This window comes from Ornithorhynchus anatinus, chromosome 13 (genome assembly GCF_004115215.2).
Source record: "Ornithorhynchus anatinus isolate Pmale09 chromosome 13, mOrnAna1.pri.v4, whole genome shotgun sequence".
NCBI lineage: Eukaryota > Metazoa > Chordata > Mammalia > Monotremata > Ornithorhynchidae > Ornithorhynchus > Ornithorhynchus anatinus.
The window spans coordinates 30,360,958-30,375,525 of NC_041740.1; the positions used below are offsets into that span (position 1 = coordinate 30,360,958).

Genomic DNA, 14,568 nt, shown 5'->3' on the forward strand with positions numbered 1-14,568 from the left:
TCATCAATGACCTCTTGACCAAAAAGTGACTGTACTAGTGCTTCTTGCCCATGAAGTCCCCTTACACTGGTAGCTCCGTACGGGACAGGGACTGTGACCAATCCGATTATCTTTTTATTTACCCCAATATCTAGCATAATATTTTTCACATCACGAACAATTAACAAATACCATTAGTGATAGTGGTAGTATGGTTTTCTTGACATTGTGGAAGGTGCTTATCAAAAGGCATCTAAGTGATCTATAAATGAAAATTCTGAAGGGCCACCTCTCCAAAATAGCATCACTGGTGTCACAAAGTTTGGACATTTGAGCCAATGGAAGAAGTAGGTAAAGATGGGGACTACTTTTATGTTTCACAATATCAAATTGTCTAAAAAATAACTTAAAAATAAATGATAAAAGGAAATCTTCAGAGGCCAGAAAATTTTCACCAAATTTTATTGTGTAACATAATCAACCTGAAAACCTCTACAAAACATAACACATCCTATAGTGGCACCCTACCTATCAGGCAGGTCATTTTTAATCCATTGGATACCAGATACTTTGTATTGCCTGATTCCCCGATGGGTCATATCATTTGAGGATTATTATCCAACTGTGCAAATGACAGATGTCTCCATATTCTCTACAAAGCCGATCTATACATCAATTCATAGATATAGTAAAGTTCAAATACATCATTTTCTTCAGGAATGGTCTTCCAAGTTTCTAGGCAATTATTTGCAACCTAATATGAATATATATTTTAAAAAAAGTAATTGTGCTTTCAACTTTGATTTTTAAATTCTGAAAGCCAAACAAGCCAAATCTCAAGGAAATAAAACATCCATTGCTCAATTTCAATGATGTAGTGCTGAATTGGGGTCCACTCTTTGAAACTGCCTTACTATTAATCTCGATCTGACCTTTTCAATAAGGGGCACTTGTTGGAGTCAGAAACATAGTTACAACATGCATTTGTGGGAATTGTACTAGGTTAGACTTCATGGACTGGGACAAGCATAGTGAAATTAGATTCTCTCCCTGTAGGGGGTAGGCATTGACCGCTATTTGATGCCAACACTTGTAGGTCAAAGTATTTCAAGAAAGATGGTTTTATCCTGCTCTTGCCCCAGTCTTAGTAGTGTCGGTACAATTTTCAAAGAAATGGGCTTAACTGACCATAATTAATTGTAACTTTTAGCCCTGAGCTAAAATAAGATGCTGTATTCTTTATCCTACAGAAAGGAATGCCATGGTATTGCAATACGATTTCGTGAGCGGTTCATTTATAATAATGAAGAAAAAATGCCTAGTAAGGAATTAAGGAGAAGCAAAAACCATTGTATATATGATAATTGTCCTAAATCCCTTGCGTAGCATTCATATTCCTGCGGTGACTCCTATCCAAATTAATTGTTCACAATAAATGAGGCTGAACATAAAAAGAAGTATCAACTTTCTGGATCTTCCCAAAATAGTGAAAGCTTTGTTGATAGATTTTGCTGGATTCTTTTTCAACATATTTATGTTGGGGAGACAGAGGAAGAACCCCTGTCAGGGGATATGCTTTGTGTGTTTATTTCATACCTAAGCTCTGGTACATCTAACAGCAAACACATTCTTCTACACTGGCTGACCCTCCACCTGAAAGTCCACCGCAGTGAGCTTGTTAACACACTTTAGGATATATGGTGGGGTAGTAAAAAGATTCCCCATAGCCAAGTAAAAATAGGGGTAGAGGGCTCAAGGAATATGCATGTGCTTAGATCAAATCTTAACTTCAAGTTCAAGAATAGTTTAACAGTGAATCCAAAGTTGTAAATGCAAAGTAAATTCAATTTTAAGGCTGCTTTAAACCAAGCATGAAAGACCAAAGAGTCAAAGTTGAGATTCCATACATCTGGTTTTAATATCTCTCTCTCTCTCTCTCTCTCTCTCTCTCTCTCTCTCCTAGCTATTAGAGAAGTGACCTTTTTTTGTTTCGAAAATTCATTATCAATGTTACTGCTGTAATTCAAAAAATTCACTGTGTCCACTTATTCTGCTCATCAGGCTTTTTTTTTTTGGTGCTGGGGAATGATCAGGAGCCTCTTACAAAGCGGCAAAAGTATACTTTTCAAAACGTTAGAAAAATTGACTCAATTCTGGAAGCTGAGACTGGCAAGGCAAGAGGACTTTTATTTTTTTTCCTTTTTCTCCTTCTCCCCTCTTTCAAAGCCTATGTTTTGTCGTGTTCAGTACTGTGGTAGGGCACATCTAAACACCATTTCTGTCAGCAGTAAACTGCCTTTCACTCAGAAATAGTGGTTAATATGATTGCTCCAGAAATGAATTAGCATTATGTTAGCATCGCATTTTAGTTCAGCGGGATCCTCTACTTGAGGAGGTTACTCGGGTTGAGTATTTAAATTCTGGTGACAGCGCCAAGGTTCTGTGAAATGAAACCAGTGGAAATCTGCAGGGTTGTGAGCACGAGTGCTATTCTGGTTCATTTCTGTACAGTCTTTAGAGAATTCCCTGAAAGTAAACACCCTTAATTAATTCCCAAGTAAAACAAGTAAAGGCAAATTTTCCACTTACTGTGAGCTGGGCTTCGTCCGGCCTCTGAAGAAGAGAGACAGAGCTGGAGGTCCCACCTAGATCCAGGTTACTCTGTGAATTAGTCATAAATGAATGCTGCAAGAGGCTTATTCACTTCGTAACTGTACAATGAGCAACCCATCTCCCTGCTGCTAGACAACCCTTCAGGACTGAGTGCTAAACTTCAGCACGGAGCGCTGCATCTATTACCCCCGAGGGCTCTACCATTTCACCTACACCTGGACGGATCTATCAAGCTTCATCTCTATTAGAGCGATTTGACTCTGTGGTTTGAGGGAGGGGAAAAAAAGAAAAGCAGGGAAGGCTTGCCGTTGTCACACTTGTTTCCTATTAAAGAGCCTTACGGTGGATTGAGTAATTGTGTACGAAGGTAGTCTGGCTGGCAGATGTGTGCAGCCCCAGTGGAGCACTAGATTCAAGGCAGATGGGTTGTACCAGGGCGCAAACAACATTGAGAGAGAGAGGCGTGATTAAAACAGCAGGCCTCCGTTTTATAGTGCTGGAAATGGAGTAGTGCTAAAGCCCCTGGGACTCAGAGGTCCCAAAATGGCATCGCTCTGTAGTAAGTAAAACAATAAAATCAATCAAAAATGGATATTCAAACTGCCCAAGCTACTTCGACATTACCCGAAACACTCCAGCTTCTAGCAAATGTTATAGGCTTGTCTCTCTCTTGGCATGAAGTAGAGCCCTTAATGAAAACTACTCCGTGGTAAGTTTACTTGGGTTATTGATAGCATTTCCAATAGGGATTTGCGGAGGGGGGGTGCTCCCTATTTTTCCTCTTAAGCCATGGTTATCTTTTAAACCTGAATTAAATCTCTTAAGGAGACTTACACTGTCCGAGTTTTTCTGTTTAAATGGAGTGAGGCAGCTTGACATATTGGTAGAAGTTGATTTTAGAAGTCGTGGAGTAGATAACCAAGAAGAAATCCAAGCTAACAAACTTTTTTTGTATCACATACTTGGTGTCTGTCTGCAAGACTGGGGACCATGTACTCCATAGGTCTTAAAAGTACTAAATGCATAATGGTAAAGAGCACATAAGGGGAACTAATTGAATCATTCTATTCACACTCTTGATTTCAAGGATCATATCTATGCCTTCTGCCTTTTTTCATTCTAGCCTTAAGGTTAAAAGAGCCATTCTCAAAAATGACAGTAGTACACTAAAACACAGAAATTCCTCCTCAGGACTAAAGGAAGATCCTTATTAATGGATCCTTCTTTATGTGACCAGTAGGTGTCAGGGAAATGATGGATTTATCTAGGAATTGGATTATTGAATTGTTTTCATTTCTTGTGTGAATAAGGATGATTTTTAAAAGAATCATTTTAATTTAATTTGGCAAGCAGTGGACTTCTTGTATGGATAATTTCTTTTCTCACTGTATAAGACAGGAGCAGGCATTGAACCCAGAAGTTTGAATTTTCAGTTATTTGCTCCATATATTTTTATCATATCTCATCCTGAGAGTAATCCTATAGTCTTTTTCCTTTTGCTATTTTGAAAAGGCATTGTGGGTAAGTGCTTTCTTCCTTCTGGTGGTAAAGTCATTTTACTCTAAAGATGATATAAACCTTTACATCTTCACTGATAAGGGACAGCAGAGAGGCAAGATGGGCACGAAAGAGGGGGATAGGAGGGGAAAAGGACAGACATGGAAAGAGGGAGGAGAGGTTGCAAGGGGAGTTTCTTCTCTGTAGTGAAAGGTTGGGACTGCTACTTGTCATTGAGGAGAGCGGGCTCAATGAGCAGTGAAAGAGACAACTACCTGGGGAGTGAATAGTGGCAGGGCTCCAAAGGGGGGAGATGAGGAGCAGAAATCCCCATCACGCAAGACTGTCAGTTTTCCAGAAATATCTCAGACTTTGAGCATGCTCAGAGTCTGAGATTGTGCAGCTGGGAAAACTTGGAAAGCTCCAAGGGAAATGAGCTCTCCTCTGTGCTCCCTATTTACCGTCTTTTCATGTTCCAAGCTCCTAAATCTGCAGTGAGAGGGTGATGTCTTGTCCTGGAGGACTAAGATGTCCAAGTCATTTTGTTACCCAATGGCCTGATTTCCCTGATGCTGTCAGGGGCAGAGGCCTTTGCTGGCCTACTGCTACCTATCCTGCTTTTCCTCTGCACCAGGGACACTACACTTAAATCCTGGGCCTCCCATAATGCATGTCACCCAGCATGTCCAGACAAAGAGTAGTGGGAGGAGGCATGAGGTGGAGGCCTAAAAGTGGCAATAAAGACCATTAAATAGTGATAGCACTTTTGATATTTGTTAAGCACATACTATATGGCAAGCATCATGCTAAGTGGTAGCGTAGGTGCAGGATAACCAGATTGGACACAGCCCCTGTATGAAATGGGGCTCCCTCTAAGGGAATAAATACTCCCAAACCATGGGAAAATGGGTGACTCCTGGCACCAGGGTCCGAAGGTGGTTTGGTAGATCAAATTGAGTGGTGTCCCACTTTGTGGACATGCCATTTATTTTGACACTTGATACCATGACTGAATCGCACGGAACTCTGATGGAGAAAAAAGAAACCTGGTTTTCCCAAGCAGCTCAAGAAAGAGACCAACTAAAAAAACCTGAAATATCATGGAAGTATAATGGGCGACTAGAGGGGATTCAGAAAAGGTTTTGAAATATGAAGATGCTGAACAAAGAGGATGAAAATACAGAAATGTAAATGGACAAAAGAGGAGATGTAATAATGCAAGAGAAAACATGGATCACAAATTTTATCTGGCCCGAGAGACCCGTGCAAAATAAGAAGGCCTAAATAGCTCTGGGCTATATCTTTGAAAACCCCAATAAAGGGAAAAGCTGAATGAACATAACTATCTCAAATCCAGAATACATGTCAAAAAAGGGACAGCCCATGTCGCTGTCAGAGGGGGGATTAGCATAAGAATAAATAACTAACCATGACAACTGCAATATCTAATTATAATTGCACTTCATTTCATAGTTAATGAGGTTATATTTGGTTAATTGCCATTCTGAATCTTTCTCTGAAAGATTCTAAACCAAATCAATAATTTTGAGGTTCAGGATTTGGGTGATTTGAGAATCAAGTCTTTCTGAATTTCTAGTTTTCTAAAATCTACCTAAAATTCACAGTAGAAAAACTTGTGGACATTGTTATTTTGAAGATTTGTTATAGCAATTAGAGAAGCAGTGTAGCCTAATGGATAGAACACAAGCCTAGTAATCAGAAGGAACTAGGTTTTAATCCCAGTTCTGCCCCTTGTCTGCTGTTTGGCAGGGACTTCTCTGTGCCTCAGTTACCTCATCTGTAAAATGGGGATTAAGACTATGTGGGACATGGACTGTGTCAAAAATGATTGGCTATCTACTCTAGCGCTTAGTACAGGCATATAGTAAGGGCTTAAATACCACAAAAAAATTGGCAGAGTGGGACAGGAACCCAGGTCCTCTGACTCCCAGGCCTAGTCTCTTTCCAGTAGCCCACACTGCTTCTCACTGCCTACTGTGTGACCTTGGTCAAATTCCTTAACTTCTCTGTCTGTTTCCTCATTTGTGAAATGGGAATTTAATTATAGGCTCTATCCAACCTTATTATCTTGTATCTATCTAGCACTTGGTACATAAGAAGCACTTGACAAATATTTTCATAGAATGATCTGGGTTTACAGGTTACAGTGGTTTAATTTTATACCATGACCAAACTGTAGAAGCCAGGGAACTCATGCCAACTTGCCCTGTGATATGCTCATCCTATTGCATTTTATCCTTCATTGCTTTCTCTAAAGATTCTCTAAACCAAATCAATAATTTTGAGGTTCAGGATTTGGGTGATTTGAGAATCAAGTCTTTCTGAATTTCTAGTTTTCTAAAATCTACCTAAAATTCACAGTAGAAAAACTTGTGGACATTGTTATTTTGAAGATTTGTTATAGCAATTAGAGAAGCAGTGTAGCCTAATGGATAGAACACAAGCCTAGTAATCAGAAGGAACTAGGTTTTAATCCCAGTTCTGCCCCTTGTCTGCTGTTTGGCAGGGACTTCTCTGTGCCTCAGTTACCTCATCTGTAAAATGGGGATTAAGACTATGTGGGACATGGACTGTGTCAAAAATGATTGGCTATCTACTCTAGCGCTTAGTACAGGCATATAGTAAGGGCTTAAATACCACAAAAAAATTGGCAGAGTGGGACAGGAACCCAGGTCCTCTGACTCCCAGGCCTAGTCTCTTTCCAGTAGCCCACACTGCTTCTCACTGCCTACTGTGTGACCTTGGTCAAATTCCTTAACTTCTCTGTCTGTTTCCTCATTTGTGAAATGGGAATTTAATTATAGGCTCTATCCAACCTTATTATCTTGTATCTATCTAGCACTTGGTACATAAGAAGCACTTGACAAATATTTTCATAGAATGATCTGGGTTTACAGGTTACAGTGGTTTAATTTTATACCATGACCAAACTGTAGAAGCCAGGGAACTCATGCCAACTTGCCCTGTGATATGCTCATCCTATTGCATTTTATCCTTCATTGCTTTCTTGTACTTTTCCGTTATTTCTTCGGAACAGTTTCAGTGTTTGTCTACCAGGATAATCCTCCCTTTTGGTATGCAAACATCAGTAAACATCTTTCCAAGGCTGTGATCTTCAACCTTTGTTAGTGGGGAAAAATACTGTTTCTCGAGGCCATAGTCTTGTTTTTTTCTGCTCCACTTGTCCACCCTAAAAAGAAAGTTAGCAATCCTCACATGCCAGTGAAATCACCAGTTGTGGACACTGTCGTAGCTTCTTTTGCTGCTCATGTGGGAGCTTGGTTGTGTCATGAAATTAAGGATGTTGTGACTAGAACACAGAATAACTTTCCAGGGCAAATGGTGAGCCATGTTCTTCTATCTACACCATTGTTTATTAATTAAATATCAGGCTAGAGCTGACTTCTGCAGAGTTCTGCATGTCTTATCCCCTCAGGCTGACTGTGCATTGATGAGATCTGACCTTCCACACTACTGTTCACCGTCATAATGCTATGGTGGTTTGATTTAGACTTCTGCTCAAATTAGCAAGGCCTATAGACCCACAAGAAAGAAGAAACCAGGTTGGTCACAAAAAAATTTGCTGGGGGGCAGAAAAAATACAATGCATATTAAAAACTATGACTCAGTGTTGTAGCACTTTGTGCCCACTACAAAGGATCCAACGTCTCTGAAACTGCTCAATTTGGGAAGAGCTGTAAAAATTTTTAGACCAGTAAGCAGTGTTTGATGAAGAAGTCTTTTTAACCTTAGCAGCAACGTTGGTTTAGGACCTATTTTACTAGTTATGTGTATAGTTTTGAGACAAAATCAAAAGTCTTACCTAAATCAATAGGAATTTTATTGCTTTGCTCAATATACCAGGCCTCTCTCATTCCACCCATCCATTTTTTCCACACAAATACTTCAGAAAATATGGTGCCCTCTGAAAGTTTAACCCCCAATTCCACAATATTTCCAGGATCTTTCTTCTTGTGAATGAGTGAGGACAAGGGAGGTTTTATAAAACTCTAAACTTCCTCCCTCTTCCCCTTACAAAAAAAAAATCGGTTGTGAGATGACATAAGATGCAGACACTTCATGGGACATTTCCTTTGTCCAGCATTATTTTTTTTTTTTACTCACCTATTTCAATAACCTTCACATGCTGAATTATTTAATGGAATATTGCAGGTAGATGAAATTCCTCCTTTAGATTTTTCATCGGTAAGATTATTGTGGTAAGTTTGTTTAAAAGCAGTGTATGGGAAATATTATCCTCCTGAATTTTCTTCTCAATTCCTTACCCTAATTTAAGACTTGAGTGATCTTCAACTCATACCCTATTTTTGTGATGTGTTATGAAATGCATATACCATATATGGATAGGTGTATAAGTACATTATTTTTACTCAGAAGGATGTTACTGGTATTTCTATGAATTCAAAATGTTTCCATAATTTAATTTAAAAGAAATTCTGTATTTTTCTACTGTCATGACTTAAAACCTGTCATTTTGATTTTGTTGAAGATTACTGGAGCAGATTTTGACTCTAAGTATTTTGACATTGCTTCTTAAGAAAGGCTAAGAGAAATTGGAACACTAAAGCAAATGTTGAAAACCTTTTAGGGAGAATGTTTCAGAATAGTAGAAGCTGTTTTTCATTGTTCAAATTCTCATTCTACAATAATCCAACATTTCACAGTGGCATATTACATGTGTCATTTTATTTATGTCGTGGAAATGTACCAGCCAGTACAACCCATTCAATAAATCCAGACTTTAGTATGAGCATAACGAAGAACAATTTTGTTTCGTAGAACTGACTCTCTTTTCCATTCATAAATGAATCAAACTACTGACACTTGAATACTTTACAGTATTTTAATTAATTTTCGTAACAATTTCATCATACTTAAAATGTGATGATGGTGTAAAGGTAAATCTCATTATCCCATGTTTTATACTTCATCCATTTTGCACTTTAGGTTTTCTGTTTTTCTAATCAGAATGCCAGGATTTGAAAACCAAGTTATGGATGAGCCTAGTTTATCATTATTTTTCTCTTTCTCCTCTTCCCCCTCCTTTCCCTACTTCTCTTTATCCACAATTACCAGTTAAGAATAATTATGGATTTTTGAAGGCTATCTGTTTGGTGATAGTAACACTAGAAATAAGTAATTCTGTTTTAGCTCTTTTAACTCCATCTACAAACTCAGTAATGAAAGGGTGATGCTATTATTAATAAACTCCTATGACTGATTCATGAACATACAGCTTTTAAGTGCTCTAGTTCTTCAGAATAAAACTGAGGCAATTCTGCTTATAAGGCCTGCTGAGGTACCGAACTGTGTGTACTAAGAGAGAGCCTAAGCAAAAGGAATGTTTTATTGACCGTCAACCAGGGATAGCATAATTAATAGCTAGAAGAAATCAGAATTTCTGTCATGTTGACCAGAACACTAATGAGATTCATTTTGAAAACACGGGGAACCACTCTGATCCCATCCAAGGGTGACTCACTTTGCACTCTCACGTTGATGACCCTCACAGACATTCAGTTGGGAAGCATTATTCCTTTCCATTGCACAAGCAAAGGGGCTCTACAGTTGTTCACAGAATCCAGTCGGTAGTTTCAAATGAAGGCTGGTATAAGGCAGGCGAGGCATGAGGCCAAATAATTTATTAAGCATGAAATCTCCAGCATTCACCACATGTATATGCAGATGAAGGCCTTTCAGCTTTCTATCGCAGCTAGGAACATGATATCCAAAAACAGTTAATCAATTCTCTCATTTGTCCAGGTTTATGTTTGGATAGAGGCACTGTAGGAAGAAAAGGCAGAGAAGATTATTTTTATATATTACCTGGAACGAAGGATAGTTTACTAAATTCAGTTATATAACATCAAGGCTGTGTTCTTCTAAAACCCCATGCTTACGTATATCTATATTGTAGACTCACTGTGTTCACCAATGCACATAAACTGTTTCTTCTGACACCATGCCACACTGTATCTAAACAGGTGCTCATAGTTGGACAAACTTTTCTTGACTGTGTTCTAGTGAAAACATGTTTTATGACAGAACTGAGTATCTTTTTCCCAAGGCCTGAATATAGTGGATGTTGGATTACTGTGAGTCAGACCACACAATTTTTATCCAGTAAAGTTTAGGAATGAGCATGCTTAATAATAATTATGGTATTAAGCACTTACTATATGCCAAGCACTTTTCTAAGTGCTAGGGTAGATACAAGGTAATCAGGTTGCCCCATGTGGGGCTCACAGGCTTCATCCCCATTTTACAGATGAGGTCACTGAGGCACAGAGAAGTTAAGTGACTTGCCCAAAGTCACACAGCTAGCAAGTGGCAGAAGAGGGATTAGAACCCATGACCTCTGACTCCCAAGCCCAGGCTCTTTCCATTAAGCCTTGCTGCTTAAGTGAATAGCTAGTGTTCATCCACTATTCAGTGGGTATCTTCAACTGTTAGGAGGTTCAGTTTCCTGGAGATTGAGGGAAATTCAGAGGTAGTTTTTATCAAAATCTCTTTACAGGGAACTCTTGTGGTTTCTGCATACAATGGACTAGAGACCAAACATCTTTGGTTAGGAAACAAGGGAGAAGGGGACTAGTACATTTTTGTGTAATTTCTTTGGACAGCGGAAGAATTGGGTGACAATAACAATATATTTCAAGAAGGACAAATGCAGGGCAGTTCAGCCTGGCCTAATGGGAAAAGCACAGGCCTGGAAGTCAGAGGACCTGGCTTCTAATCCCAGCTCTGCCACTTGTCTGCTATGTGACCTTGGGCAAGTCGCTTAACTTCTCTATGCCTCAGTTGCCTCATCTGTAAAATAAGGATTAAGACTGTGAGCCCCATGTAGAACAGGACTGTGTCCAACCTGATAATAATGTTGGTATTTGTTAAGCACTTACTATGTGCAGAGCACTGTTCTAAGCGCTGGGGTAGATTTAGGGTAATCAGGTTGTCCCACGTGAGGCTCACAGTTAATCCCCATTTTACAGATGAGGTAACTGAGGCACAGAGAAGTTAAGTGACTTGCCCACAGTCACACAGCTGACAAGTGGCAGAGCCGGGAGTTGAACCCATGACCTCTGACTCCCAAGTCCAGGACCTTGTATCTACCCCAGTGCTTAGAACAATGCTTGGCATATAGTAAGCACTTAACAAATACCATATTTTTTTTCTCCTAATCCCAGCTCCTCCGCATCTGCCGTGTGATGATGGGTAAATTACTCATCTCCTCTGTGCCTGTTACCTCCTCTGAAAATGGGGATTAAGATTGTTAGGCCCATATGGGACCGTGTCCCAACCTGATTACCTTGTATCTACCCCAGTACTTAATACAGTTTCTGAAACACAGTAAAACTTAACAAATACTATTAAACAGGGGGAAGCAAAGTAGAATAACGTACAGCTACAAAAGAAAAACAGCCATTTTTAAGGAATCTCTTGTCTTAAGCGAGGGACGAGCCTCAATCCAATCACAAAGTCTTAAAGTCCTGAGAGCCTACATGAAGGGATTGTTGACAGTACTAGTAGTTCACACAAAGTCACTCTATCCCTTTCTCATCACTGCAAGTCACATTCCCCCAGGGCCGTGAATTTCAGTAAGTGAGTAGGCTGGCTGTGGTGCAGCACACTGTGAAGCACACAAAGACTTTTACATAAAACCTTTTATGGCCAAAGTGAGCCCAGAAGAGTGCAGATAATGTGCCATAACCGTGGTATTTTGTTGAGTACCTACTATATGCCAAGCACTGGGATAGAGACAATAATAGCTGGTTAGATATAATCCCTATCTCACAGTCTAGAGGAGAAGGCAAAAAGGTATTTTATCCCCAGTTTACTGTTGATGAAACTAAGTCACTGAGGGATTACAGACCTTGCACAAGGCCACACAGCAGGCAAGTTGTGGAGTCAAGATTAGAACCCAGACCTTATGACTCACACTCCTGTTTTCCTTCCATTCAGCCGTGCTAGTCCTATAGTCTAGCAGGTGGTTACCAGGGCAGCCTGAGAAGTCTTAGAGACTAGCAAGCAAGACATGAATCAGCAATGTTTCACCACAGGTAATAAATAAGCCTAATATAAACATCCAAAACAGATTGTGAGAACTATTGTATAATTCTCCCTTCATATTGAACATTTTTCAGACTTATGCTTGAGTACTATGTTTATACAGCTGAAGAGAGATAACACAAGGAGACACAAAGATAACTAAGGGGTTGGAAAATAAAGTTGTTGAGGAAAGGTTAAAGGAACAGGATTTCCTCAACTGGGAGGATGAAGGACTGGTGAATGATGACACCATGGCTTAATAATGATACTTCATGTTTGCTGCAGACTCAAAGCTACAAGCAGTTTTTTTTGAGCATTCCAGCAATTTTTCTTCTTCTGCTGGTTAAGGGGAATGTACCATTACAGACTTGGGTTACGGAGAGGGAAGAATTTCCTGACAGTGGTAAGTTGTTAAACAGGGGAATGGGTACTGTAGGGGACCATATAATCATCTTTGGTGTATGTCTTTCACAATAGGTAAAACCATCATCTGTCTAGGATGACTTGGATGTGGCAACCCCTAAAGGTCAAAATAAAAAATTGGCACAACATAAAGGATACTTCTAGAATTAGGTTACCATGCTTTCTAGAATAAAGTGATCTAGATCAGGTATTGTGTTTTAAATATGGATTGAATGAGGTTTGGTTTAGCTCGACTTTTTCCACTCAACAGATTGTATGCATGTGGAATATGATTTCATAGAAAGTTATGCAGGTGGTTGTGCAGCTTCAAGAAGGTAGTAGATTAATTCATGACGAGTGATCCACAGTGCAGTCATTGAGGGAGATAGAGATATTAAATGGTGCATCCCCAACCGAAAGAATGACTGTCAAGTTATCATAGTGTTCCTCCAAGTATCTTTTACTACAGCTCTTATAGGAGAAATGCAGAGCTGGATGGACTAGTGACCTGAAAAATATTGTCAACCACATATATTGAATGCTTAAGGAGTGCAGAGCCTTGAACTGTGTTTGGAAGGGTACAGTATTACAGAGTTGGTAGGCACATTCCTTGCCCACAAGGAGCTTTCAGTCTAGAGATCTCTTAGATTCTTATTTATTTGTGCCATAGTTAGTAGAATTCACTAACAATACAATCCAGTTGTTATTCCACAGATGGTATGTATAGGAAACAGGACAACAATAAAATTAATCTTCTTCCGCCAGAGGAACGAGGCAATGGAAGTGGGTTTCACAAAGGTTTCTAGGCTTTTGTTTATGGTGGCATGCATAACGGCTGGGGTTCTAATCTTTACAGTATATCTAAGATTCAGCAAAGGTGGAATGAGAATCACATTTCCAGGAGGTTACCTAATATTATAAAAGGCTCTTGCTAAATCTCAAGTGATCTGCTGTAACATTTTACTACCCTGCAGCTTCAGCTTTCCATATGTAAATTTTTACAAGCTGTTTTAAAGTATCCAAAAGTGAACTTCCAGTGCACAATATATCACCAATATATCTGTCCCATTGAGAGAAAAATCACTGTTGTGTATTGCCAAAGGTCATGAAATTCCTAACCCTAAGTTCTGCTCTTATCCATCATGAAAATGACAGATCACTGTAAACTGGACTATGTCTATTTGACTAAGAGTTCATAAAAACTTTTATTTGTCAGCCTTATCCCTTTCGGAATTAGGTACATCAATTGTTAAAGTGGTCAGAGATTAATTAAAACAACGTGAAAAGGGCAACATAACAATTGACAGTCATTTGGCCACTGTATACATGGAAAGAAACTGAGAAAAAATGGGGATTCATGATCTTACCTGATAGAACTGAAATGCTATATTTTCTTAGTTGCTCCTGAAATGACTTGGAAAGTACAGGAGGAGGTAATACGTGTGTTAGAACATGTGCTACTAATTACTTCCAAATATGCTCTTAAGTGTATGAAGTGGAACTCTGAAAAAGGGAGAAGAAAAATGAAGAGGGGGAGAAATGCCTATTGAATGTACTATGGACTTTCTATTTGCAGAACAGCACCACCACCACTTCAAACACCCGTGAATCTCAAATTAATAGTCTGGTCTATAGAGATATCATGATTACAACCCTACACAGAAGACTTTGCAGCTCTATCACTCTTAGTTTGTGTTGCTTCATCTCTCTTTATGTTCCTTGGCTAGACAATTCCTGTGTTCCAGCAAACGTTTCTGAAGGATTGTTCACCATGTCTTTCCTTCTTTCTTTTTCTTCCTTATCAACCTCTCTGTCTGGATTGTAAATTAGATCCAGACAAAGTGTGTTCTTCCAATAGCTCTCAGATTCCTTTGGAAATAAATAAGAACTTGAGTTGAAGATTTAGGAGTATTTTTTCCCCAAATCAGAATTGTTCAGCAATACTGAATAAATAAGGTTTGTTCTAAGTCAAAAAACATCACTTCTGTA

The 14,568-nt window shown here is 39.2% G+C and overlaps 1 long non-coding RNA gene across 1 annotated transcript in view; it reads right to left on the reverse strand.

The window, feature by feature from the left end:
• Window positions 1-13,952: 13,952 nt before the first annotated feature.
• LOC114815924 overlaps window positions 13,953-14,568 on the reverse strand; it is a 220,040-nt gene continuing 219,424 nt past the window's right edge. The window contains exon 3 of the long non-coding RNA XR_003763720.2: window positions 13,953-14,082. This is a non-coding gene — a long non-coding RNA (uncharacterized LOC114815924). The remainder of the gene's footprint in view (window positions 14,083-14,568) is intronic.